General features: G+C 44.7%; 1 long non-coding RNA gene and 1 pseudogene across 2 annotated transcripts; both read left to right on the forward strand.

The window, feature by feature from the left end:
- The first annotated feature begins 1,539 nt into the window (after positions 1-1,539).
- LOC107514573 lies at positions 1,540-24,872 on the forward strand. 2 transcript variants are annotated; one of them, XR_004953595.1, is made up of 7 exons: positions 1,540-1,816; positions 10,343-10,551; positions 10,931-11,089; positions 17,186-17,338; positions 19,754-19,823; positions 22,709-22,887; positions 24,466-24,872. It is a non-coding gene; the product is annotated as an uncharacterized LOC107514573 (long non-coding RNA). The 2 variants fall into 2 exon arrangements; XR_001597802.2 differs by lacking the exon at positions 17,186-17,338 and having other exon boundaries at positions 1,542-1,816.
- On the forward strand, positions 14,690-14,808 carry LOC118610245 (annotated as a pseudogene).
- Positions 24,873-25,269: the final 397 nt, after the last annotated feature.

The raw sequence follows: 25,269 nt of genomic DNA on the forward strand, positions 1-25,269 counted from the left end.
GCTTCAGGAGGGCCCTGGCACCCGCGGCAGGCCACACACGGCAACTCCTCTCACAATCCCGCAATGTGCGGCCTGCACATCCGGCGTCTCGTTGATTCTAAGAGGCACGTCCCACATTTCCAAAAGCGAAGAGCTATCGTTGGCACGTCAGTTTAACTGGTAACAAAAATAATGATCCTTCAGCCTCTACAAATGACATCTTAAATCGAATTAAATTGATCAAGTAGGGTGAGTTGTGTCCTGCCACAACCGCGACCCGTTACATATAAGAACTACCAGGTGGACAGCCCACACGTGACAAGCGTGACGTACACACTTCCCCAAGTGCACAACGCACGTGGCTCACACTGTCTGTGAGGCGCAGCCCAGAAACCTATTTCATACCCCACGTCATGCCCATTCCAACGTACCTTAAAAGTAAAGCTGCCCACTCATGAACTATATTACTTACATAATCTATTACATACACGATTTACCCCACCCTTAGCTGACCTCAAACAATATCTTCCAGATACGCGTCCCTCATATAGATGACCCACCCCTGGTAAGACCCACTGGCTCTGTGGTCTCAGGCAAATTATTATTTCAAAGCCTGGGTTTCTCCTTCTGCAAAATGGGCCCGACTTGTAGTTTGTTGTGACAATTAAATGAAATACTACTATACGGCCCTTCTTTATCTCTGCCCCGCCCCGTTGAGCTGTCAGACCACAGACCACTGACAGCTCCACATGCAACAGCTCCCAGGGGAGAACAGAGGACCTTGGAGCTCATTCAGAGGGCCAACTCTTTCATGTTGTAGATGGAGAAATGGAGGCCTCGAGAAGGAAAGGAGGGGTGGTTTTGATAGCGCTGCCCCGGGCAGCCATGAGACGGCAGAGGGGTTGCCACAGACCCAGCTGTGGGCAGGGCACTCAAGCCTCTGGTGTGGGCAGTGGCTAAGTGAACTGCTGCTCCGAACCCCATCATTTTTCTTTTCAATTAGAATAATGGCTAAGGTTTCTGGAGAGATTCTGTACTAGGCCCAGAGCAAAGAACCTTTCACTCTTCTCTCAGTTTATCAACCCCACTTTTACAGATGACCAGTCTGAAGCTTAGAGAGTGGAAGTGACTTGCCTAAGGCCATACAGATCACAACAGCAGCTTTTGATCTCAAGCCTGACTCCGGAGCTGAGGGCTTCACCCACGGTGCTGCCTCCCTCCTGGAGCCCCAGAACGAACCTCAGAGTGCTGGAGCACTGAGCTGGTGGGTCCACCATCATGTTACTGCTGGGGAGCTCAGGGATCTGAGAAGCAAAGGAGCCTGTCCCGGGCACTTTCAAGTTCAGAGGTGTCCTCCAAACCCCTGCTACCCTGGGCTGCCTGGCGTCTTCATTCCCCTGGGTGCTCACCACCCCGATATCTCCTGTCTCTCCTCCCCCACCGTCTGGGGAGTGGTGCAGGAACCAGGGACTTATCAAGACAAAGAACAAAAGTCGTGGGGGAAAGAAGCCAAGAGCCATCTCCACTCTGGGGTAGGGCCCTTCAGTTTTGCCCCTTTGAAATTTCAAATTCCAGTTTGTGGACAAAGTCCTAACTTTCTCACAATATAGGTTCTCAACCACTGACCAAACTCCAGTCCAGGCAGCCAGCAGGCCCAGGGACACTGCCTTTGGTAGCTCCCCAGGTCCAGAGGGAAGGGTCCAGGGCCACCTGGGGTCTACCAGGCCATCCGTGCAGCCCCATGCCGCCCCACAGAGACCCCTGCCTCCCCTTCGAGAGGACAGTCCTCTTCCTGGAGCTGGGACCTGATGCTTGCTGCACCAACGGCAGATACCAGGTAGGTCTGTTCCCGGTTCTGGCCATCTTTTCTCCCCCTTGAACTCCTAAAACACTGCTCCTACCACCCTCCTCGCCCCGGGTGCGGGCCACGTTGGCTTAATCCAATCACGATCTCACAGAACTTCAAGAACTGGAAAAGGTGTCTCAGCCAACTCCCCATATTTGGCGGATGGAGACACTGAGTCCCCAGGGGACTGCAGGTTGAACCGTATACCTTAAGGACCCTCACTGAGCCCCGGAGGGCGGAAGGGACATGCTCAAGGTCATGCAGCAGTGATGGGGAGCTTTGCCTTAACAAGAAGACCCCAAGCTCTGAGAGTCCCCCCTTGCTCCATCGCAGCCCTCGAGGGTCGGGCACTGCCTCCTACAGACCCAGGATGGTGCTGTGTTTGTTCACTCAGTGACTAATGGCCACTGGGTTGCCATGGAAGGAATGCTGAGAGGAAGATGAGGGAGCTCAGGGCTGAAGGCCAATGGGTTTGGAAGGAAACAACATTCATGTGGTTAACTGATAACTGAGCCCCATCCTTGGGCCTCCAGAAGCCTCCTTCCTCCCTGTCCTCAGCACGATTAAGACGAACTTACCTGCCTGCTAATCATTGCTGAGCCTGTTGATTTTGCCTTAAAAAATTAACTGGGCATGAGTTTGCGGTTTGCCTCACCCCTAACCCTGAAAAGGCCGGGGTGGCCAGGAGGCCGCCCGGGGTTATGCAAGAGGCCGCTGGCCTCCTCACGCACATCCAGCGGTCTCCTCTGCTTGCCCTCCAAAGGGGAGGTTTTGCTTAAGAGTCAACAGTCTGCTTGTTCCCCTGCTCTGGGTCCTGAGCAAATTTGCTCTGTTACCAAAGAGAGATAAAAACAGCTGGGGGGAAGCTTTCCAAACAGGGATGCAAAGCGGCAGCTTTTGAGTTTGGGATTCTAGAATCCAGCAGCAACAGAGCCCTGGGAGAGCCTTTAGGAGGAGGTGGCCTGGGGTTTCAAACGGGGTCCTGAGGTTCCCAGGAGCCGAGGCAGTGTGCGCCTTACCCAGCGCACACTGCCTCTTCAGTGTGCTGTGGAAGGTGAGAACTGCTGGGCTAGACTCATCTCCTCACTCCTTGTACAGATAGGGGGATGGAGGCCAGAAGGGGAAAGGGACTCGTCCAAGGACAGGTCACCCCAGGCGTCCTGGGTCTCTAGCTAGGAGAGGGAAGATGGGCTCTCTCTGGGACTCAGTGATGTGTTCTGGACATTAGTGAACAAGACGACACTGGAACGTCCTCCTCCACTGGTCACCCTCCCTCCCAGGCCTGCCTGGAGGCACAGGGTGCCTGAGAGCCACCGGCAGGCCTAGCTCAGGGCAGTTCACCTGGCCTTGTGTCCTGGTGGGGAGCAGCCAAAAGCTGCAAACCAGAGGCTCCAAGTTCCAACCCGTGTAGCTACGTCCTCTTTCTGGAGACATCAGGCCATAGAGAAAGAAGCGGAGGCCTGATTCCCTTGACCTCTCTGTGCCTGTTTCCTTACCTGCAAGTTGGAAATACCAATCCCTCACTCACAGGGTAGTCGGGAGGATGGAAAGGACTGAGGCACGTGTGATTACAATCATGCCGATGTTTATAAAGCTGTTTTTTTTTTGGGGGGGGGGGGCTTCCCATGCGTTAACTCATTAATCCTCACGACCACTCTGTGAGGTAGGCAATGTTTTTATCACCATTTTGCAGACCTGAGGCACAAAGAGATTGAGTCATGTGCCCAAGCTCACCCAACTTAGAAACGGGAGCTGGAGTTCCAACCTGTGCTCCGGTCTGTGGTCCTCAGCCCTTCCTGGGCTGGCACACAGGAAGTACTCAATGAAAGCTGGCCGGTATGATGGCGAAATAAGCACCATCCCACGGCTCGTGCGGGCTTTGTGCATGGGCCGCGAGGGCTGGAAGGCGGGAGAAGGAGGACGTATCTCTGGGCTGGAGTGGTCAGGGATGGCTTCCCGGAGGAGGGGGCATCCTGGGCAGAGGAAATGTCCTGAACTGCAGAACATGGCGGGTGATGGTCAAAAGAGCATGGAAGCCACTTTGCTCAGAGAGCGGTGCATCGTGGGAGACACTGACCTATAAGGCTCAAGAGGTAGAGAGCATGGTCTAGAAAATTATCAGGAAGGAAGCCAGAAGGACTTGGGTCTGTGTGGGCAGAGCCTCCTGCCAGGTGGCTTGTGACTTCTGCAGTGGGGCCATTGCTGTTGCCAGCCTCCTGTTCATGTTCCTCCCTCCTGGTTACGATCATGACTTTATCTGCAAAAGTGACCTTGGGAGGGAGATGGGGTCTGCAGGGTAAGGGATGAACCCTCAGTCCAGAAGCCACTCTTGGTTTCCCTGCACCCTGTTCTGAAGGGCTTTAAGAATTTGCCAGGTCAGTGAAAAGAAGTGTTTGGGAGTCTGAGCCTCAGGCCAGGATCACTGCATACGGTGGTACAGGTTGTACACTGCACAGAGGTCCTCTGGCTAAGGGGGCCCTGGAGATGGAAATCCAGTCCTTGCTCCAATGACCAAGCCAAGCGCCCAGAGAGACCAGCCTGCCCAGAGGGGGTTGCCTTTCACTTATTTTCACAAAGGCTCCATGTGAGCCCTGCCCCACTGTGTGACCTTGGGCAAGGTCATTTCTCTCCCCGGTCTTGGTTTCCCATTTGAAAAGTTGTCTAGCATAAAGCAGACATTCAACTCTGATGGTGAATCTCCTGGAGCCTTTAAAAAATACTGATGCCCAGATCCCATCACAGACCGATGATAGAATCCTGAGGTGGGGTGGGTAGGTGAGGGGCACTGCTTTTAAAGTTCCCAGGTGATTCTGGGGTACAGCCAAGATTGAGACCCAATGCAGGAGGGCCTGAAATTTGGAGCTGGAAAGGCCTAGATGTACAGTCAAGTTCTACAACTTACTAGTTTGCAATTTCTGTGAGTCTCACTTTGCCCATCTGTAAATTGGGGACAATGACAGCTTCCTCATAGAGTCAGAATGCTGATTTAATGAGATGATATTCAGATAGTGTTTGGCACTGTGGCTGGCACATAGGGAGAGATCCCAATTCTTGGTACCAATGACCATTATTTTGCTGCTGGAAAAATGAGATCGACTTAAAATAAAGGGCCCAAGAATTCAGAGACTCAGAGTCAGGCTTTCTCTGTTCCTTTAGTCAAATGCTAGGGAATGGGTCTCAGTCTTGGCTGTATACCTGTCATGTTATTGAGGTCTGTGTGATTATTATTATTATTTGATATTTTACCTAATTTCCCATATTTTAAAATTTATTTTTGAAACAGTACTACATTCACATGGTTCAAAAATCAAAACGATATAAACTCTTGCCTCTGCCCCTGTCCCCTGTCCAGTCCACTCCCCCGTTCACCATAAGTAACCAGTTCTCTTACTTTCTTACGTATCTTTAAAGTTTTCGTGATGCAGACAAAGCAGCATATAAGACCATATATTATCATCCCCCATCCTTACACTGTTCTGCACCTTGCTTTGCTCATTTAATAGCACAGCCTACAAATTTTTCCACAGCAGTTTGGACCACACTTCGAAGAAGGAAGGGTTATTGCACCCTTCACAGGTAGGGACACTGAGGCTCAGAATGCTGAATCAATGCTATTTGAGCTATTTATCCCTGGCTCCAGAGACAATGTTTGTCCCTCTGCCCCAACATAGTCTTCCAGGAAGCCCGACAACAGTGAGCCTTGGAGCCTGATCTAACACTCTCCAGTGCAGGTCTGGCAGGAGGTGGTGGAGGGGGTGGGGGTGGGTTGTCAGGACCTCATCTGTGTTTGAAGTCACAGAGGGGCTAAAGCAGGCAAGAAAAACATTTAGCATCATCCAGATGGTAACCCAGTGAGGGGATGTCCCCTGGATGGGACAGTTAGGGCCTGGTGGCTGTGCCCTCCAGCGGGGTGGAGCCCGCCAGGAACTCTGCCAGCCTTAGGCTGTGTGGGTGGCAGGGGAGGGCAGAGGAGGGGAGACAGGGAGAGAAGGGAAGCGAGGCTGATGGGGCATGCCCCGGGGAGAGGAGACTGATGGAACCCATTCCTGGAAGTCAGGGAGGAGGATTTTGAATTCAAGGCAAAGGGGACAATGACATTTTAAGCAAATGTTTCTGCTCAGGCCACCTCGGGGCTCTCTCTGGATTGCTGAGCTGCTTCAGTTCACTGACTCACTGAGCTTCAGTAAATCGCTTTCCTTCTCTATGCCTCAGTTTCCCCAAAGTAAAAATGAAGGAAATTAGTAGGCTGGTTTTTAGGTAACTTTGGAGCACCCCTAAAACACTATGGAAGGCTCCCTTCACTTGTTGCAGAAATCTGAATCCTGCCTTGATCAGAATGGAATCAGCCCAGCAAGGCCCTGGGCGTTCCTGAGGTGGGGGCTTGGGATACAAAGGTCTCTTCACTGCTCCAAAATCTGGACACCTCCCCTTGGTCCTGTATCTCTCTCCCACCACTCTGTCCTCCTCCCTAGATAGGTGTGGAATTGGAAGCATACCTGGGGGATCCCGGGGGAAGCCCTGGCCCCAGTCTGACATCCTCCTCCTGGTCCTATGGGGTCCCGCACAGTGGGCAACCTCTTCATCCTTGAGGGAGCTCCGACTGCCACCCTGGCACCCAAGACCCTGCAAGGGCCTGCGAGCAGAGTTAATCTCTTAATACTGGTCACAATGAGATTTCAGGGATGGTGGGAGGCGATCTCCATGGTAACTGCAGACCCGCCCAGGATGCATGCAAGGAATTAGCCACAGGAAAGGGGGGGCACAGTGGCCTGGACTGCTGGGTCCTGCCCTGGCCCTCCTGTTGTCTCTCTGGAGGGCTCGAGACAAATCATATGGCTCATACTGCCTCAGTGTTCGGTTAAACTAGACAGAGCCACATTCATAGGGAGAACCCCGTCACCTTTCTGGGCCTCAGTTTCCTCATTCTTCAATTGGGGTGATAATCCTTAACTCAGAAGAGTTTAGGCTTCAGAGTCTGCCAGACCTGAGTTTCAAAAGAGGCTTTTTCTACTCGGACTGTAAACCTAGACAAGGCATATCACGGTTTCCACATCTATCCAATGGGCACGATCACTATTGTGCCTGACTGGTGAGTACTGATGCTCAGCGAACGTGAGTCTCTTTTTCGCCTCTTTCTGAGCCCTGACCATGCTACACATTCGCCCCCCACCCCCGGCCGCCTGCCCCTTTCGGCTTCCCACAGCACCCGCCTCGCTTCTGGTGTTGCACAGCCGCCCCTAGCAGTGGTCATACCTCTCCTCAAATCCTCTTCCTCTGGCCAGTCCCGCCGGCTCAGGCAGGTCGGGGCTCCTCCTCTGCGCTCCCACAGCCCCCAGACCTTTACGTCACCCAAGTGTGATCAAATGGTGGTTCCTGGTTATTTGTCTACCTCCTCTATTGGACTGTGTCTGTTTTACCCTTATATTCTTCCCAGGACCCAGCTGGCACCTAAGTAATGGGTTGGATGAATAAATGAGTTGAATGAATGAAAGAATTTGTTCATCCAATCATCCCACATTTATTCGGCACATTCCATGTGGCACTGTTTTGGGAGTTTGAACAAATAAAAACACAGGAGGCCCGATTATGTTTGGATTTCAGATAAACAATGAATAATTCTTTTAGTGAAAGTCTGTATCAAATAACGCACGGGGCATACTTATAATTAAAATGCTTTTGTTGTTTCTCCTTAAGGTCAAATGTAACTAGGCGTTCTGCATTGGATCTGGCTCCCCCATTCCCTCCTCACAGAGCTTACTTTTTGGTGGGGAGGGGGGCGGAAACAGACAGTAAGCAAGTCATTTAAAAAGAAGAGAATTTTAAGTAGTGGTGTGGTGAAGAAGAGACCGCACGATGCGATGGCGCCCAGGGACAGCAGGGGGCATCTCTGGATAGGGTGACCTCTGCGCTAGTGGCCTTTACCCGCATGGAACTAAGCTCCAGTGAGATGCTTTGTATAAGTCCTTTGAGGATCTTAAAGGGCACCTGTAGAGGCTGTTAAACTTGAGAGAAGGACTCAGAGACAGGCAGAGGGGGCCTGCTGTCTCACTTGACAGACTCCACAATTTTGTAACTTGGATCCGGGCCTTCGCAAACCTTCGCGAACCCGCAGCCCCGCCCCTCGGTCAGCCAAAGTCCTCGGCGGGGCTGAGAGCCAGAGGAAGGGGCCACAGGGGCTGTGCAAAGAAGCGTGGCCAGCTGGGCATGAGCTGGGAGCCCGACACCGTCGCCCTCACCCCCACCCCTGTCCCGCGGTCGCCTCGGTGCGCCGCGCAGGGCCGGAGGACGTCGGAGAGAAAGCGGCCCAGGAGCCGCAGCGCCGCGTTTTGCGCATCTTGGGCTCCTCTTAGTGGCCAATGCAGGAATTGGTTCTCAGAAACTTCTAAATAACCACACGGGCTTCACCAATCACAGCGAAGGTTGCATTACAATCCCACCAATCACAGGCCCAGACGGACTCAGTCTCTCCAAACCCCAAGGCTCGTACCGCGCTGCCATTACACCATCTACGAAATTTACATTCCAAACATCTGGTAGCAACGTGCAGGCGCTTTTAAGGAGGGTCCCAGGTTTGTGCTGGCTCCGTGTGGAATCCCACATTTGCATTCAGGGTACTTATATGTCTTAATATTTAATGATAGTAAAATTAAATAGCTTACTCCCTATACTGAAAATTAATGTGTGGATCCCGGGGAGCGGGAAAAGTATGCCCTTTGGAGTTAGACACATCTGAACTGGAGTCCACTTATTTGCTTTGTAAAGTCGCGCAATTCACTCCTCTTCTTCAGTCTTTGAAAGAGAAGAATACTTAATTGTCATTCCATCATCCCACCCTATCTCAGTTATTCAAGCCAAAATCCTGGAATTCACTATCTTTGTTTCCTTCCTCCCCTCCCTCCCCACTCATCAGAAAATCCAGTTCTTGACACCTCCAACAGTATCTCAAATTTTCATCATCTGTTCATCTCTGCCACAGCCAGCCTGGACCCCCTCGCCATCATCTCCCCAGGTCTGCAAAAGCCTGTTCACTTCTGTTCCTTTGCTTTGGGTCCCCTACCACTCGCTCTTCACCCAGGGGCCAGGGCTGATCTTGTGCAAACAGATTGGCTCGAGTCCCTCCCTTACTTCAGCTTTTACAGCTTTCTACGTATTTATAACAAAACTCATGAAATTCAAAACTCCCCCTGGCGGTGAGGTCTGACTGACCTTGTTTTTATTTCTCTACATCTCCAACCTCATTTCATTTTACTCACCCCCACGCCAGTGGCTGTAGACACATTGGCCTTTTTTTCCCTTTCCTGTCTCAGGGACTTTGCACATCTCCCCCATTGCCATTAAGGAGGTGATCTTTGTTGTATTCCCCAGGGTGCTGCCTTGAACAGTTTAAAATTAAATGTGTAATAGGTGCTCAACAGATAGTTGTTGAATGACTGAAAAGATGTTTGAGGAAAAACTGATATAATGTACATAAAGTGCTTAATACATACTAGATTTTCAATGAAAAGGAGTATGTATATGGCAGAAAACTTTGAAAGTAAAATAAAAAGAGGAGATTAAAAATCATACATGCCCCTACATTTGGTAGGGGTCAAATTCTTTTTAACCATCTTGACCTTGGCATTGTTGACATTTTGGACTGGATAATTCTTTGTTCAAGGGACTGGGCCGTCCTGTGTATTATAGGATGCTTAGCAGCATCTCTGGCCTCTACTTACTAGATGCCGGTAGTACCTCCCGCTACCAACCCCAAAATTATCTTCAGACATTTTCAAATATCCCTTGGCATTCGAAATCACCACTGAATGAGAACTACACTGTGTTAGGCCTCTAGACTTATAGGAAAAGTTCTCCCTGTAATTCTGTGTATCTCAATTTTCAGCGTCCATAAGAATCATCTGTAGTCATTATTCAAAATTCAGATGCCTTAGGTCCCACCTCCAGGCTCCAGGGTCAAAAGTGGCCACAGGGATCACATGTTTTATGACCTTCCAGTATGCTTCTGATGCTTGGAGCTCTCAGACCCCACTTTGAAAACTCCTCCAGGAAGCCTCCATGATAACCAGGCAGCTAAGCACTGGGTAAGGCTCCCTTCTCTCTTAGACCCTATCCTTGAATTTTTTTTTTCCAATTACCCATCCCTGGATCTCTCTTCAAAGTAGTGACAGACCAAATCCTAGAGCAGCCAAAGTCCAATCTACTTCATCTACCTTTAAGGAAGAAATAAAAGCTGACCACAGAGTTCAGCTGAACCCGCTTATGAAATAAAAACACCCCAACTAAAAAGAACCCTGAGGTGCTGCCTGGGAGTAACAGAATGCTGCTGTCTTCCATCTTCCCCCTGGTGGACCAGACTCCCTGCTCCGAGAACGGGTGCTGAAGGCCACTTGATGGAGCTGGTCAGACTAATCCAATGACTCATGACTCAGTCTACTTTTTGTGACCCAGTTTATCTTTCAGGCTCCTTTACTCATGGTCTCACCGTGGGCTGTTCTCAACTATTCCATTCTCTCCTTCCAGGTATATGGCGGGATTATACTTTCTTGCACCCTTTTAAGTTAGATGTGACCATTGTGACTTGTCTTGGCCGATGATATGTGAGCAGAAATAATCTGTCACACCTGGGCAGAAGGTTTAAGAGCCAGTGCTGTGGTCGTTGTGGAAGCAAGTGTAGATATGGAGTCCCCAGGATGAGAAGAGCACCTGCTGACCCATGACAGACAAATACTGTAAGTGAGCAATAAAACTCTGCTGTGTTAAGCCACTGAGACTTGGAGTTTGTTTGTTTGTTTGTTTGTTTTGTCACTGCAGCATAGCCTCACCTAACCTGACTGAACACGGTCTTTCTAAAGATGCACTGATAGTCTTATGACCATTATGATTTCTGTCATATCTGAAAACCACCTCTGCTATTAACATTTTTCTTATATCAACTCACTCATTTTAACTTAGATTTATTTTAGAAGGAAATGTTATTGCTACCAAATAAAACAATGTATCATCAGTAAAAGCAAGGAAAATAAAGAAAATGAAAAAACTATTATATCCTGAGTTAATACTATTGCCTTTCGAAGCCTCTGGGCCCGCAATCTGTTCTTTGTTACTAAGGTTACTAAGTGTGTGTCAACCTTTGGGACCCCAAAAAGCTGGCCGAGATTGTGAGACGTTTGAAGGCAGTACAGTAAAGAGGCCGAGAGAGCAAATTCTGGAGCCTGACTCTCTGGGCTTGAATTCTGGTTCTGCCATGGACTAGCAGTGTGACCTTAGGTAAGTCACTTAACTGCTCTATTACTTTGCAACATGGGGGTGATAACGATGTGTATGCCTTGTGGGGATTATTTGTGTTAATATAGAGAAAGGGCTTAGAACTGCTGGCACATAGTATTACACAGGTGTTGGCTATAAAATAGATTGCTTCGTGGAGTAAACACAGTAAACCTTATAAACCCAGCGTGCTGCTGTGCTGTTCACTGAATTTAAAGTACTTTCTTTGGAAAAGCGTACTGACCTATATTTATAGCCCCAGAGGACGCACCAGAACCAACAAATGGATGTTGCAGGGAGGAAGGTTTGTGCTCAGAATGGAGATGATGTTTTTACCAGATACGATGGTTCTATCAGGGGAGATTTTGCTTTATTAAGTAGTGAGCATCATGTCACTGGAAATATCAAGACCAGCTAAATGTCAGGGAGAATGGTGACAGGATGCTAGCAATGGACCAGAGTTTGAATCAAAGGAGCATCTCCCAGGTGTAGAAGTCTTACATAAAATAATATCAGAAAGAAATTCCTGTTGGAAAAACTGGATATCCACAGGCAAAAGAATGAAATTGGACTCTTACTTTACGTCACATACAAAAATTAATGCAAAATGGATTGCAGTCCTAAACATAAGAACTAAAACTATAAAATTCTTAGGAAACATAGGGGAAAATATTCGTGACATTGGATTTGGCAATAATTTTTTGGATATGATACCAAAAGAAAAAATGAACTACATCGAAATTAAAAACTTTTGTGCTCCAGAGTGAAAAGGCAACCCGTGGAATGGGAGAAAATATTTGCAAATAATATATCTGATAAGAGGTTAATATTCAGAATATATAGAGAACTTCTACAACTCAACAACAAAAAAATAAACAACCCAGTTGTAAAATGGGCAAATGAATAGAGATTGTTTCAAAGAAGATATACAAATGACTGAGGACATGAAAAAATGCTTAACATTACTAATCATTAGGGGTATGCAAATCAAAACCACAATAAGATATCACTTCACACCCTCTAGGATGGATATTTAAACAAAATAAAAAATAAAAACAAGTGTTGGCAAGGATAGGGAGAAACTGGACCCCTTTTGCGCTGTGGTGGGAATTAAAATAATGCATCCACTGTGGAAAACAACATGGCAGTTCCTTAAAAAATTAAAACTAGAATTACCATAGATCCAGCAATTCCACTTCTAGGTATATACCGAAAAGAAATGAAAGCAGGGTCTGAAGGACATATTTTTACATCTCTTTCATAACAATGTTATTCACAAAAGGTAGAAGCAATCAATGCAAGTATCAAATAACAGATGAACAGAAAAACAAAACGTGGTATAAATATACACTGGAATATTATTCAGCCTTAAGAAGGAAGGAAATTCTGATACACGCTACAACATAGATGAACCTTGAGGACGTTGTGCTAAGTGAAATAAGCCAGTCGCAAAAGGAAAAATACTGTATGAGTCCACTTAGAGGAATAGAGAGGTGTTTTCTGATGGGTGCAGAGATTTTTGTATGGCAAGGTGAAAAAATTTCAAGAGATGAATGGTGGTGATGGTTGTATAACATTTAAATGTACTTAATGCCTCTGAATTGTACCCTTAAAATGGGTACAACATAGTAAATGTATGTTATGGCTTACTACAGTTTTTAAAAATTTCAGCCACATATAAAATATATATATTGCATCAGGGCCAAGTTAGTTTTTTATTCCAGAAATGCAAGAATGGTTTAATATTAGAGGAGAAAAAAAGATGTGATTATCTCAGTAGATGAGCAAGAAGCAGTTAAGATAATTCAACATGAATTATGATTTAAAAACAAACAAAAACTTTACCTTACTTAGAAGATACTTTTTAAAACTCAATAACATTACCTACCAAAAACCTCAAGTAGCCATTAGACTTGAAAAGGTCCAAGTTTCCCTTTAAAGTCAAGAATAAAACAAGGATGCCTACTATGGCACAAGCTGTGAGTTATTCTTTATTATCTAGTCTCTCCGTCTTCTTTATAATAGAATCTCTGATTCTTCTACATGGACACTCCCAAATAGATTCATCATCTCAAGCCTTTCTTTGAAGCTAGGTGACATAGATTATGCATGTGAATATGTTCTGGCCAATATAGTACAATCAGAAATGTAGTTCGGCAGCTTCCAGAAACTTTTCTTAAAAGACAGCTGGAACATGACTTTTACTTCCTTTTCTTCTTTGTCCCTTGTTCCATCTTTCTACCTGTAACATGGATATGTGGCTAGAGCTCTGGCAACCATCTTGGACCATGAGATAAAGACCTCATGGGGATGGAAGAGCAGTTGCTAGAAGGAGCCCGGGTTCCTGGGAGCTGCCTTGGGGAAGAGCTGCCATACTAACCTTAGATTGCCTACCTCTGGACTTTTACATAACTGAGGAATATTCTCCCCTCTTGTTTAAACTTTTGTTGTTTTGTGTCTCGGCTACTCACAAACTAAATCCTATCTAATAAGTCCATTATCACTACTTCTATTTGATATTTTACCAAAGCCCTAATAATGCAGTAAGACAAGAAATTAAAAACACATCTAATAAGAGAGTTTAACAAGGTTGATGGATACATTTTCAATATATTAAAAGCTTTTGGTTTGTATACACTAACATCAACGAATGAGAAGATTCAATTAAAAAACTACGATAACAATAAAAATTGTAACTTATTTGAGAATTACTCTAACAAAAGACCTTTAGTATTAAGATTATTACCAAACGTTTTTGTAAGGCATAAAAGCAGTTTTATATAAATGTATCATGTTCATGGCAGAAGGATTCATTCTGTAAAGATACCAGTTATCCCCAAAATTAATCAATAAATTCAATGAAATTCCAATTAAAATCCCAATGAGACAAAGCCACTTGGCAAATTGCAAACATGCAAAATAGGGTAGGTGTCTTCGTTGAATCCGGTGGGGGAGACAAGTACGTCATTCGTTTCCAACCTTTGTTCTCTCTTATTCAACCTCATCCTAAAATTTATATGAACGAGCAAAGAGAATAGACATGATGATGTTAAAGGACAACTGCAACTGCACTGCCCACATGGTAACCACTAACCATGAGTGGCCATTGAACATTAGAAGTATGACCAGTTCAAATTGAGATGTGCCGTAAGTGTACAACACGCATCGTATTTTGAAGATCGAGTATAAAAAGAATGAAAACTACCTCATTAATTGTTTTTTTATTGATTACACATAGAAATGATAATGTTTTAAATACCTTGGGTTAAATAAAATATATTATTAACTAATTTTAACTTTTGGGGACGTTAAAAAAACTAAGCCTTTTATTTTGGTATAATTCTAAATTTACTCGCCTTTAAAAAAAAATTGTTTAAATGTGGCTACTAGAGAAAGACAAGTAGGACAATGTAGGGAGTTTAGAAACAGATCTACATATATTTGAAAATGAGGGACAAAAGCAACGGCCTTACATATGAGTCAAGAAAGAATGTCCTATCGAATAAGTGCTGCTGGGTCAAATGGCTGTCCAGATGAAGAAAAATGTAATGGCACCTCTGTTTCAAACACACACAAAAATCCATTCCTAGAAAAAATAAAAGTGCCTACGGCCATGCTGCCCTGAACAAGCCTGATCCTGTCTGATCTCGGAAGCTAAGCAGGGTTGAGCTTGGTTAGTACTTGGATGGGAGACCACCTGGGAAGACCAGGTGCTGTCGACGTAAAAAAAAAAAAAATAAGGGATTGTAAACTGGCAAGGTCTGTGCAACCTGTGAGGTCAACCAAGGGTTGCCTTGCCTAAAAAAGAATAAATAAATAAATAATTATAAAGAAAAGAAAATAAACACAAAATCAATTCCTATGGATGGAATAAAGATCTAAATGTGAAAAAAAAAACTTTAGAATTTATATTTATGTTAAAATATTATGCTAAATAAATTAATAACTTTTCCAGATATGTGAAATAATATCACATACTGTGTATGTAGCTATGTGTAGTAAATGTATAAAAACGTATCCGCAAGTGATAAATACCACATTTTAACAGTGGCTGCCTCTGAGAAGGGTGGCAGGGTGGGGCACAGGGGGCTTCAGTTCTTAAGTGTAGTATTCTGTTTCTCATTAAAACAAACAAAATGAATCCAATGAAAATATGGCCATGAAGTAGGATTTGACAAAACTGGGTGACGGGTACATCAGTGTTCATAATTTTCTTCTCTGTATTTTTCTGCATGTTTGTAATATTTCCTACTTTAAAACAAAGAAAAGGGATTATGAAAACAATAATCACTGTTTATGTCAGCAACAAAATTTCGTACTATAAAAATTTTAAACCGTGCTATTTAAAATACCTATAAAGTTCTTTTTTGAAAAAAAAAAAATCTAGGAGTGTGTCTAAGCTGTAGCATTTCTCTATTAGGGGCAGGGAGAACATTAATGGGTGTTAATGGTTTTCAGGGGGCTCTGTGATGAACTAATGTGGGCAAACTGGAGGCCCCTCTTGGAATGCCCAAGGCACTGTCATATGTTAAAGGCTCCAAGACGTTCTCTAATTAATAATGAAGTTTGTACAGCTGTCTTTCATCCAGCATTTTCCAAACATCTAGCAAAGAAACCTTGTCTGAGTGGCCTTGCCTTGGAAAGGCTGACCTAGTGACCTTCAAGTTCCCTTCCAATTCTCACAGTCACCACTTTAGTTTTGGCTCTGCCACTGATTTGCTTGCTATATGACTTTGGCCAAATCACCTTCCCTCTTGGGGCCTTGGTTTATTAAGATATTAAATGGATGTGTGAACTTTAGACCCTAAGATCTCTTACGTTATTTCCAGCTCTAAAACCCCATGTTAGAGCACAGAATTAGGATGACATTTCCACTTAATTTTATCCCTCCTCTCTCAAATAATTTTATTATTTAACTAAAGCAGGTTCACAGAGAAGAATTATAAAAATGCATAGAAACAAAATAAAAAAGAATTCAATTTATTCCACATGTCACTGTGGGCCCTTTTTCAAAAAGTATGATGATAGCTAGCATTTATGGAACACTTACATATGAAGCACTATGCTAGGATAGGTCTATCCTTATCTTCATTTTACAGAAGAGGAGACTGAGGGTCAGAGAGGTCAGGTCGTCTGTGTAGGATCACGCAACTTGCATGGCTCTAACCCGTCTTCCTGACTCTGCAACACAGGTTTTCAGCCACTACCATAGAAGGCCTCCCCATGTGAAGGGGGTCTTCATTATTGCAGTGACTCCTTTTCCTCCCAACTCCCTATGCCCTTTAGGATTCTCTCATCTCTCCAGAGAGGGAGTAGACATTATCTCCCTCCAAAAACAAAGTCAGTGCCTTCCATAAACCTGTGTTCCTCCCATAAACCCAGTCCACCTTCACCTTATCTCTAGAACAAACTATGACTTGCCCTGGAGAAGGGGGAAAAAAATAAGCCTCCACCCCCCACCCCAACTCCACCCCCCAAATCACTGGATTTGGGGTAAATGCAGCAGGCTGGAGACAGAAGAATGGGTACGTATTTAAGTTTCACACAGACTATTGTCTTTTGTAAATGTCTGATAAAGAAAACACAATGGCTGTAAGATGGGGGCTGGGAGGTGAGATTTCCTGAGTGGAGAATTCTAGAAGACAGGCCTGGAGTTCTGGAGACTGGGTCCTCCTGCCAGGCAGGCAGCCAGGATGGAGACACCAGAGATAGCTGTGGGGGCCTAGCCAGGGACACAAGCCCAAGAGGTTTGGCTAGGACTGGTCTATTCAGAATTGGAAATGGAGGCAGGATGTGTTAGCAGTGAACTTGGTCACTGCTACAGAATCCAAGGGGCTAGGGCAGCACTGTCCAACAGAAATATACGTAATTTTAAATGTCCTCGTAGTCATACTAAAAAGTAAATCTATTGCTGTCATAAATAATGAGCTTTCCCGTGGTCTTAGCAATTGGGGGTTCCAAACTCAAGTGCCCCCAATACCCAGTTAGGTAACAGAAATATATGGAGCTAATGGGATATAAGCAAATTTTCCCGTAAGAAAAACACCATAGCAAACATAATGGTTTATGTTCTGTGCATTAATATAACTTCCGTTGTAGGAGCGCTAAGGAATGGGAGCTGAGGCAAATTAGAGGAAGCACACCACGTCTAAGTTAGCGCCGGCGGGCCTTGGCATCATGGGTCTGGGAAATCAGTGTTGCAAGAACTTCCAATTTTTTTTTGAAAGAAGATGGCAGTTGGGAGTTTTAAAGGTTAGCAGTCAATTCCGATTTTATTTAAAATAAAACTGGGTAGGCTGGATCTCAACCCCTGATCTCCTTTGAAGCCTTGACCGTGTTTTATAGAGGTGGAAACTGAGGTTCAGAGAAAAGTTAAATATTTTCCCAACTCACAGCAAAGACAAAGAACTGGCTCTTTAGGTCATTTCTGCTATGTCGCTAGTAACCAGCATTGATTTTTCACTATTCCTGCTGAGAATTTACTAGGTGCCAGGTTCTGTGCTGAACATATGATACCTTGAAGGAGGCATTGTTTATAATGCCAGACTTAGATGGGGGAAACCCAGGCTCAGGACGGTGGAGGGAAGTGCCCAAGATCACACTGTGGGGCTTGAACCTGGGTCTGTATCTGATTGTAAGACTCTAGATGCCCCCTCTGGCTACACACTCTTTCCCCTCACCACACTGAAGAACCAGCCTCGGAGACCTGGTGGTTTTCCCCCTGTGACCTGCATCTCCACACTTCCTTTAGCTCCCCACCCCCCACCTTCACCGTACCCCTCCTGTGAACTGGCTTCCGGGTAAGATTTTGCTTGAAGAAAGAACGCCGCTACCATTTTATTTTATTTTTTTTAAGGTTGAAAACCAGCGATGGGCTCACCGTCCCATAGTTTACAGGGGAGGAAACTGAGGCCCGGGAATGGCAAGTGCCCGAGGTCCTTCTGCAAGCCAGGACCAGAGCAGGATAGAATCGGAGCCTGGAGGCCCAGCCCGGAGGCCAGGTCCTGCCTGGGCCGCTGTCCACTGCGTGTGCCAGGGCCTCCCTCCAGCTCCTCTGGCCTCTGCCGAGAAAGGGCCAACTGCTCTCTGTCTCGCCACCTCCCCCACCCTTCCTCGTGCCTGTTTGGATAACTTTTTCACCTGTTCCTTCATGAGCTCTCCTCCCTGAGGTGTGGCTGCCTCCCCTGCTTGTCCCAGGGAATCCTGGGGCCTTGGCAGTGTGGCAGCCCAGGCTTGGCCAGTTCCACGGCAGACAGTTTTCAAACAGTGGCTGTCTGGGCAGAATGAAGCCTGTTTACCCAGGGCAGGGCCCAGGCAGAGAGGCTGCAGCTTCCTCCCCATGCCACTACCCCATCCAGCCACCCAGCATACTGACTCAGCTGTCCCCATCTGTATTTGCTCATTCCACAAATATTTATGGAGCACCTACTGTGTGCCAAGCACTGTTCTCCATGCTGAGGATAAAGCAGGGAATAAGACAGCCAGATTCCCTGCTCTAATGGAATTTACATTGTCGTGGAAGAGACACATGATAAACAGATCAAGGAATGCACCAGACTGCAGGGCTGTAGGATAACAGTGACGGCGGGAGGTGGCGAGTCAGTCTCAGATTTGGGTGGTCAAGGAAGGCCACTCTGAGCGGAGAACATTTGCGCTAACACCCGAACGATGAGAACAAATCAGCTATGGGTAGCTCTGGGGGAAGGGTGTTCCTGGCGAAGGGAACAGCAAGTACAAAGGCCCTGGGGCAGGAATGTGCTTGGTGTCACTGAAGGATAGGAAAAAGACCAGTGGCTGGGATGGAGTGAGCAAAAGGAAGAAAGGTGGGAGAGGCCAGCAGAGACCAGACAGAGTCGGATCCCAGGGGGACTTTAGATCGGGGGAAAGAGCTTGGGTTTTCTGTTTAGTGGGACACAAACTGTTGGAAGGTATTCGGCGGGGATTTTAAACGTGATCGATCCTGAATTTCTCCTCTAACGTTAACTCCGCTTTTTCCCTCTGTGGCTTTCTGTCAGCCGACTCTTATTTCCAGGTACGCTTGAGAGCGTTTAATTTTTCCCTTTTCCTTTTTAATTTAAAATCGTTTCAAAAATTTCAATTCAAGCTATATAGGTACACAACTGACAAAATCAAATACTTCTACAAAGCTGATACTAAGGAGCAGGAGTTGCTGGCCCACTCTGTTTTTTTTTTTTTTTTTTTTTTTTTAGGCGAAGCAACCCTTGGTTGACCTCACAGATTACAAGAACCTTGCCAGTTTACAATCCCTTATTTTTTTTTTTTTTTCTTAATGGCTATCGCACTTGGTCTCCTATCCAAGTACTCACCAGGCCCGACCCGGCTTAGCTGCCGAGATCAGATGGGATCTGGCTTGTTCAGGGTGGCGTGGCTGTAGACAGGCCCACTCTTTCCTGAACCTGATTCCCACCACCATCCAGGGACAACCACTTGCGACTATTTTAGCTGGGTTTTATTCCCTGCCCTGGCATTCTCCTATTTCTAAATATCATGTTTGTACAGTTACTTCCTGATTTTTTTAGTCTTACATGTAACATATTAATTGGCTAATAGGAAAGATCCTATAAACTATTTTTCAATTCGAAGATAAGACAGTATTCATTGTTTCATTTGCATAACCGTATTACTAATTATTCCTATTATTCACAGGTAATGTCATCGGTACAGGAACTAAGGCCTTTCTATTCCTTATCTCAGTTAATCTGCACAACAGTATAAGGTAGGTCCTTACAACCATCCCTTGAGCTATCCTGAGAGGTAAACAGAACTGGCATTCATAATCCCATTTTCAGAGGAGGACATGGAGCCCTGAATGACAAAGAAAATTCCACCTATCACAGCGGGGTGTGGTGGTTAAAATAAAACCCATCTTTCGGCCAAGATGGAAGTAGGCAGGGTCCCTGTGTGCAGGAGATAACTCTTCTTTCTTACATTTTGGGTTTGTTTATTGCACCAGCTAATATTGCCCTTACTAATACAATACCTCATTTTGATTCCTAGCTCTGCCTCTGATAGGCTGTGTGGTTTTGGGGTAAGTTATTTAACCCCCTCCGGGCCTTTGTTAACTCTTCTGAGAAACGGGTATGATGACAGTACCTACTTCAATGAGCAGTCGTAAGGATTAAAGGAGGTAATTTTTATAAACTGTTTAGAAGAGTGCCTGGCCCATAATAAGTACTACATAAGTGATCAAATAAACCAGAGCTAGGAAACGAATGAGCCAGAACCCGTATCTGGCCCTTCCGATGCCAAGTTCAGTGTCTGACCCCAAAGCCCCAGACACTTATATTCCTCTTGATGATTTTTACCATATCTACCTGTCACTCGTACTTCATTTACCTGTAATTATTTACTTGATATTTTTCTTTCTTTTGAAGACATACATTAATTTTAAGAGGATCTCTTATACCGCTGCTTTAATATGCTATTTATAAATTTTCTAACATACAGTAAAATAAATTCAATAAGATCTTAAAAGTTTGTCCACGCACTGCATAAAACTGGCCCCTGTACCCTGTGGGTACACCAAAGGACAAGTACGCTATTTTTAAGGTCTGTAAAGAACCTTTGGGAACATTCTGTCCAGTGGCTTTGGAATCCTCTTGACCATGACCCTCAGTAAGTAACACATTTCACATCACATACTTTATATACAGTGGCCATAAAAGTGATAGTTGGAATACTGACCCTGGGACCTGAAAGCCTGGGTTGGAACCCCAGTATCACCCCTGGGTGCCTATGTCACTTCTGCTGAGTGGCTCGACCTCTCTGTGCCTCTATTTTCTCATCTATAAAATGGGAGTGACAATAAGAGTATCTACCTCATAGGATCATTGTGAAGATAAAGAATTTACATGTGTAAATCCCTAGTAAGTGTTCTATAAATTTTCACTATTATCACAGTCCCAAGCACACATCCATACACACATAGAAAGGAAACAAAAGCTTCACACATGCAAAATTTACTCTTAGTACATGAGATGCACTATCATGTTTTCTATTTTACTTCGTTTAAAAAAGTGGTCATCTTGGTGAAATTTCCTTAATCTGTTTCCTGATGAACATTATGCTTCAATAAAAAATATTTTAGCAAATAGTATATTTTTATTTAAATAAAAGGCAAGAAATGAAAATGAAAGAAACCAACTCATTATGTGAACAGCGAATGCGCTAAAATTATTTTGTCCAGCGTAGTGAAAAAGCATTAAGAGACTTGGATCGCTAACAGTTTGGACATTGCTGATCCGTAATTTCTTATGAAGACTTGAACTGGACTCTAGAATTAATATATCTGCCTAAAACCAAAAATATGTGCTTCCAAGCTTTTTTTAAAAAAATAATATTTGATATATTAAAGCAAGAGTCAGAAAACTACAACCCCTGGGCCAAATCTGGCCCATTGCCTGTTTTCATAAATAAAGTTTTGTAGGGACGTGGTCACACCTGTTCATTTATTTATTGCCTATGGTTTCTTTTGTGCTACAAGAGCAAAGCTGGTAGTTGCCACAGATCCCACCCCCCTGCAAAGCCTAAAATATTTACTATCTGGCTTTTTACAGAAAAAGTTTGCCAACCCTTATATTAAAGCTACAAATCAAAACACTCAAGCTTAAATTAAGCCCAATTCCATTTATATCTTAGTTTATATTATTTATTAGTCTAATAAATTTTAACAATAACATTTCCCCCAGTATTTTACTTTGAAAAATTTCAAGCCTACTAAAGGTTGAAAGAACAGTACAGTGAGCACTAAAAGATCCCTCACCTAGATTCACCAATCTGTCACATTTGCTTTATCATCATCGCCGCATCTCTCTATGCACCTTTTTATTGAATGATTTTATGTAAAAAATTGTGTATTCATATTTGTCATATGTATTTGATTGTGCACATGTGTGTGCATGACCCACTGGCAGAAGTGGCTGACTGTGTTCCAACAAATTCATGCTCTCCTCCCATAGTTCAGAGCTATTCCTGGAGAACAGCTGCCCTGCTAGGGACCACATATCCCAGAATCCTCTGCATTCAGCCAAGGCTATATGACTAGTCTCACCAGTGGAATGTGAACAGAAATGATAAATGTCACTCTGGGCTAGGGTCACTTTATTTACAGAGGTAAATAAACTTCTAATTCACATTCGGGGGTCGTTCATTGCATCAGTTAATATGGCTCTAATTAATACGACTCAATAAATGGTGTGACTCATTAATGAGTCAAGACGGCAGTTTGAAACACACTGGTCTGGTCCTCTGGTTCTCTGAAGGTTTTTGAACGAACAAGTCCTTTTATTAAGTGTTTCATTCAGAAATCAAAACGGAGCTTCTCTGGTTGAACCAGAAGCTAAGTGCCTGTACCATTTGAATACCACCCCCTCCCCCGACTCCCATTGGTGGCGGAGTGAACCCTAAGGCACCTTTCCTGACTCCTCCAGTGAATATTGGGTGATAACCCCTGAGCCGGGCACACACCTCCTTTTCTCAGAAGAAAAGGCTGCGAGAGTCAGTAGGAGGAGGAGGATTTGAGTGAGGCCACAAACAACTCCCTGGGGTCAGAGTCATTTCCCAGGTTGGTCACCAGCACACGTTTGTTCCTTCCATTTCCAGGCCTTCCGCTTGGTCCACACAGGCCAAGACGCACGGACCAGGCCTTGAGAACCCCAGACTCCTGAAGGCTTGGAACTAAGCTTTGTCCTGACTCTCCAGCTGGACATCCGCATCCTGGAACCAGTTGCATATCCCTCATTCTGTTTGTTCCATAACAGCTAATTAATGCCTAGTACATAGTAAGTATTCAGGCCCTTTCATATAGTAGGTGTAATAACAGTACCAATAATAATAGTTAAAATTTACATAACACTTTCTACATGTGACACTTAGCACTTTACAGATATTAACCTCATTTAATTCTCACAATCCTATGCAGTAGATGTTATTATCATCCAATTAGACAGATGAAGAAACTGAGGCATGAAAAATTAAGTAATTTATTCAAAGCCACACAGCTAGTAGGTGGCAATCTGAGCCTAGGCAATCTGACTCCAGCGTCAGAGCTGCTAACCACGATATTATACAGCTTCTGCTATTATAAAAGGTAACAGGATAGCTAAAAGAATAAAGAGTTGATATCAGACATACTAGATTTTAATCACTCATTTGTTGTGTAATGCAGGGAAACTTAACAACTCTGAATCTCAATTTCCCTGGTTATAACATGGGGATGATACTTTCCACCCTGAAGTGTTATTATAAAGATAAAATAGAGAAAATGTATAAAGTAGCCAGCATCCTGCTCATTACATAGAAGGGGATTAAACTAAAACGAATTCTTACTTCTTCATGGGCCCACCCTTATGCTGAAGGCATGTGAGTCAGAAAAAAATGAAAGGCATAGTTCTGCACTTAAGCATCTCAGAATCTTTTTAGGAACAAGATAAACCATTCACGAAACAATCAGAGAAGTCCCGAGATATTTTCAATAAGGATGGAGTTAACTGTGGTTAAATAGAAGTAAAATCGGCCTAGTTTATAGCCAGGCTCTGGTCATTCGCATATGCTCTTTCTCCTCTCTTCTCCTGACTGAGCCCTGGGAAACCTTTAGGTTTCAGCTTAGATATTGGTCCACTCCTCCAAGATCAGATGTCTCTGACCCCTTTCCCTCCTCCTAAGTCCCTTTGCATTACCATAGTGTCCTATCCATCCATTTCATGGTACTCTGTCTTTGATTGCTGCTGGTCTGTCTGTGGGCCCCACCAGATTGGACAATGCAAGATCTGAAGTGACATTTTATTCTCCTATGTTCCAGCACCTAGCAGAATGCCATGCATACCATACGCCCCCGGTAGTTGTTTGTTGAAGAAATGAACAAGCAAACAATGAATTAATGAGTGCAGGAGCCTTCTGGGTAGAGATAAGGGACACTCTAGGTATTCATAGCACCCCCCTTTATAAAATAAGACAAAATAAGGCAATGGTTTCCAAACTCCAACTGACCAAATAGCCAAAATCACATAAGGAACTTAACAAAAAATTAAAGATTCTTGGAACTCATCCCAGGAGATTCTGATTCACCTAGTCTGGGGTGGAGCCCCAAAATATGTCAGTTTAAGAAAGTTTCCCATATATCAAGTTTGCGAACCATCGAACCATAGGGCTGAAATTGAATTGAGATGGGACAGGAAGGTGATGTAGAGAGGGAAGAAAGGGGAAAAGGGTGGGAGAGACTATCTTGAGAAATGAAGGGTGGAAACTGCCTTGTCTGATATCTGTCATGGTCCCGTAGCCTACCCAACTTTGAGCCCATCAACCCTTCAGGGAGACAAAGCACCTTATAGTTTATGATATCTTTTTTTCTTTTTCATAAGCTCACGGAATCCTTATAGCAACCACGGTTCATCTGATGAATGAAGAAATTGAGGATCGGAGCTGAAGCGAAGTGTCCACTATCACACGACTTTAAGTGGGAGAACCACTTAACCAAACCGCCTCTGACGATAGCCTCTGATCTGGCCTGAGGCTGATGCCTTTTGTCAAAGGAACTAGGCCTATTAACCCAGGAACAATCAGGCTCATCTGGCACTTAGAAACAGATATACTGCCCTGGTGGAGGATTGTTGACAGTAGCCAAATCACCCCATCTTCTTATTTGTCCTATTCTGAGCACTTGCAGGTACTACTATTCCAACCCAGCCCAGTCCATCTCATCCATCCATTCATCCATCCATCCATCCACCCATCCATCTACCCCCAACCATCCAACCTATTCATCCACTCAGATATATCTATTCACTCATCCATCCATCCATCCATCCATCCATCCATCCATTCATTCATTCATTCAATAAACCTCCATCAAAAGTCTTTCCATTAGGTACTTGACTTTCCAGTTTTCCTTGAACCAAGAAAATCTGCTGGGAAGTTTGTAGGAAACTTTGATAAAAGAAAAAGTGCTTTGAGAAAACCCCTTCCAGCTTCACTTAAGTGCAGATATGATGCCTGATGCTGTGACAGCCACCTTTGGTCTATAATGAGACAAATCAAGAACCAAAAGTGAAGATGTCAGAGAGGAAGGAAGGGACGAGCATGGATCTGGCTGACATTGTTGACCATTGTCACAGAGCTGTTTCTCAAAACCTCCCCCAATTCATTCAACTAACAAATGCTTATTG

The sequence above is a fragment of the Rousettus aegyptiacus genome, unplaced genomic scaffold (assembly GCF_014176215.1).
Source record: "Rousettus aegyptiacus isolate mRouAeg1 unplaced genomic scaffold, mRouAeg1.p scaffold_m13_p_12, whole genome shotgun sequence".
Lineage (NCBI taxonomy): Eukaryota > Metazoa > Chordata > Mammalia > Chiroptera > Pteropodidae > Rousettus > Rousettus aegyptiacus.